Raw genomic sequence first — 3,800 nt, forward strand, 5'->3', positions numbered from 1 at the left:
ATAATGAAACTTGATATATATATATATAATGAAAGTCGATATATATATAATGAAAGTCGATATATATATAATGAAACTTGATATATATATAATGAAACTTGATATATATATATATAATGAAAGTCGATATATATATAATGAAAGTCGATATATATATAATGAAACTTGATATATATATAATGAAACTTGATATATATATAATGAAAGTCGATATATATATATAATGAAAGTCGATATATATATAATGAAACTTGATATATATATATAATGAAAGTCGATATATATAATGAAAGTCGATATATATATATAATGAAAGTCGATATATATATAATGAAACTTGATATATATATAATGAAAGTCGATATTATATATAATGAAAGTCGATATATATATAATGAAACTTGATATATATATATAATGAAAGTCGATATATATATAATGAAACTTGATATATATATAATGAAAGTTGATATATATATAATGAAAGTAGATATATATATAATGAAACTTGATATATATATAATGAAAGTCGATATATATATATAATGAAACTTGATATATATATAATGAAAGTCGATATATATATAATGAAAGTCGATATATATATATATATATAATGAAAGTTGAGATATATATATGGAATGAAAGTCGGAATATAGAATGTTCAGATTTTCATTCCATCTATTCAAAGTTTCATTCCATATATTCAGACTTTTCCTACTGAGCCCTGGAAGGACATGGCAAACAAAAACAGGAACCTTATTGGACATTTGCTCTTCAGATGAGCTCTGCTGTGATTATCTATCTGTCTTCATGGTTGTCACAGGAACGGCGACTACGTTTGAGAAAACAGGTAATTTTTAGAGATGTTTTGATTCTGAACACTGAACGTGTTAGCATTAGCTTAGCTACTTAGCTTCGACTACATTTGCATCCCTACATAGCTTTAAGGTTAAACACATGCACCATATGTTGATGATAATGATAATATCTATGTTTATCTTTATAGCTGGTCTTAAGGCTAATTACGAGGCAGAGGTCAGCTGCTGCCTGGACACATCCATGATCACGCCACTGGTGGGACACAATTGTACTGGATTTCAGCTGAAGGCTGCTGTTCTGTCCAAACTGAGACATTTTTATTGACATACCCTCCACTGTTGTTAGCTTTTGATTCAATCAAATTTTTTGAGATGAGGAAATCACTATTGCATGTTTCTAGTTAAATACCCTACTTTTATGATATATCACTACAGCATGCACTTTTTATATTTTCCATCAATTTCACCCAAAAGTTGAATAACTATTTGTGAGCAGTGTATGTAGACACATAATAGAAGCACATTTCAATAATATATCTGCTGCAGTAGTGCAGTTTATCTACCTAGATTGGTGTAACAGTAAAAAAACAACAATATATGCTACTGATGTTTCTGACTAAAATCTGCTTGAAAAGCACAACTGCTTATCTGTCAAAATGTGTGTAACAAAAGTGTGCACTGAACACTGAATAAAGTCTCTGTACATTATAGACAAAATTTGCATCTCTCATCACAAATTTCTGTTTATTCACCCAAAGTGCATGGGTAAAATACAAAACAGGTGAAGTACTAAAAAAGATTTATTTTCTAGAAAAGCCAATAGTCAACAATGCAGTTTAATTCTGGGACAGTTGCTCCAGCACTGACACCATGCGTCCCATCAGTGCAACCAAGGTTTTCATTCATCCTCTGGATGTTCTGGAGCATGGCAGAGGTCACGTCTTGGTGTCTTCCGATCTGTTCCAAGAACCGTTCCTCTGACCTGTCCAGATACTGCAGAGGATCCACAGCAGCTTCCTGGTTCCCTTTTCCTGCATAAAAGCACCAAAAAGTACTAGTTGTCAGTAATTATTTTCTATTTTCATAAACACAGTTAACTTAAAGTAAATGTTCTATTTTGTGATTTTAGGATGGGTCAAAAGATAACATACTGATCATGTTGATGTCTGCATAGTCTAAACAGATCTTACTTGATTTGGTCTGTAGAGAGGAGGACGGCGTGGAGGAGCTGCAGGACGGAACCAGTAAGCTGCAGACTAGTGCTCCTGGTAACTGGACCTCATCATCCAAGGCTGACAACTAAATAAAATGAACAAGACATGCTGTTGATAGCATCTGTAATACAAATGATTTTATCCATTAACTGATTTATTGCTTTGTCCATACAATGTTAGAAAGTGTTACAAATAATACCTGTAATAATTTCCAACAGAGATAAATGCCTTGTTTTATTTTACAACAAAAAACACCAAAAGCATCTGTGTATAAGAAATCAGTGCATTGGATTTCCACATCTGCAAAGCTAGAAAATCACACATCAGAATTTTACCTTGAAATTATGAAAATAGCTGCAGATTACCAGTACTCTTTACTTCATTGTGTTAACTTGATCATTTGAATCAGTTTTTTAGACTTGTATTACTGATACGAAACATAATCAACACATAAATTAAAATGTGTTCGCAAAGAGTTCACTGGTTCTTCAAGGGAAATTTCAATGATAACCATATAGTTCAGTAATATGAATAATGGGTCATTGTGTAACAGCGTGGGAGGTTCTGAATACAGGTCTTGGACTGAAATATTGCTGCTGCTTTCCTCCGGTTTTATAAGGAGTTGTTTCATAGCTTGTTAGCTTACCAGCGGCTAACTGGCTGGCAAACAATAGTTCAACGCCAACCTCTAATCAGTGATCCGGTGTCCGGACCGCGTTAGCTGGCGGAACGTTCATAATACTGATGTGGGACTGTTGTAGCTAGCGTATTCATAGTAGGATAACAGCAGGATGTTGGAGAAATAAAACTTACCATTATCAGGATCGCTGGTCTGCATGGCAGACTCTTAGCGCATCGCACTGCTTGAATGTCTGTGTATTTCAGGCCGATTTCAAAATAAAACTCAATAAAATTCTCGTCCGGGTGAGTGTCCTTCATTGTCGCTTCGCCATACGGACAAGTCCCTTCCGGGGCTCGGTAGGAAAAAAAGATTTGATATATATATAATGAAAGTTGATATATATATAATGAAAGTCGATATATATATATATAATGAAAGTCGATATATATATATATATAATGAAAGTTGATATATATATATATAATGAAAGTTGATATATATATAATGAAAGTCGATATATATATATATATATATATATATATATATATATATCAACTTTCATTATATATATATCAACTTTCATTATATATATATCAAGTTTCATTATATATATATCAAGTTTCATTATATATATATCGACTTTCATTATATATATATATCAAGTTTCATTATATATATATCGACTTTCATTATATATATATCAACTTTCATTATATATATATCAACTTTCATTATATATATATCGACTTTCATTATATATATATCAAGTTTCATTATATATATATCAAGTTTCATTATATATATATCGACTTTCATTATATATATATATATCAAGTTTCATTATATATATATCAAGTTTCATTATATATATATCGACTTTCATTATATATATAATTTCCTAAACGGCATGCCATATATATATATATATATATATATATATATATATATATATATATATGTATATATATATATATATATATATATATATATATATTGTAGGACAGAGTTAGTGGTTAATGTTTTATGTTCTATGACAGTTATGTGTATGTGTTGCTGAGTAAAGCCTGCTTATTGGTTATCCAGACTCACGGGAGCGCGCACAGAGATAAAAAGAGAGACCCTCTTATGAGTGTGTCAGTCAAT

The 3,800-nt window shown here is 30.7% G+C and overlaps 1 long non-coding RNA gene across 1 annotated transcript; it reads right to left on the minus strand.

Annotated features, from left to right (window-relative positions):
- Positions 1 to 1,538: 1,538 nt before the first annotated feature.
- LOC127533392 (uncharacterized) lies at positions 1,539 to 3,007 on the minus strand. The gene is made up of 3 exons (XR_007941132.1): positions 2,849 to 3,007; positions 2,012 to 2,120; positions 1,539 to 1,852 (listed from the first exon to the last, which is right to left on the minus strand). It is a non-coding gene; the product is annotated as an uncharacterized LOC127533392 (long non-coding RNA).
- Between the last annotated feature and the right edge of the window lie 793 nt (positions 3,008 to 3,800).

Source organism: Acanthochromis polyacanthus, chromosome 3 (genome assembly GCF_021347895.1).
Source record: "Acanthochromis polyacanthus isolate Apoly-LR-REF ecotype Palm Island chromosome 3, KAUST_Apoly_ChrSc, whole genome shotgun sequence".
Taxonomy (NCBI): domain Eukaryota; kingdom Metazoa; phylum Chordata; class Actinopteri; family Pomacentridae; genus Acanthochromis; species Acanthochromis polyacanthus.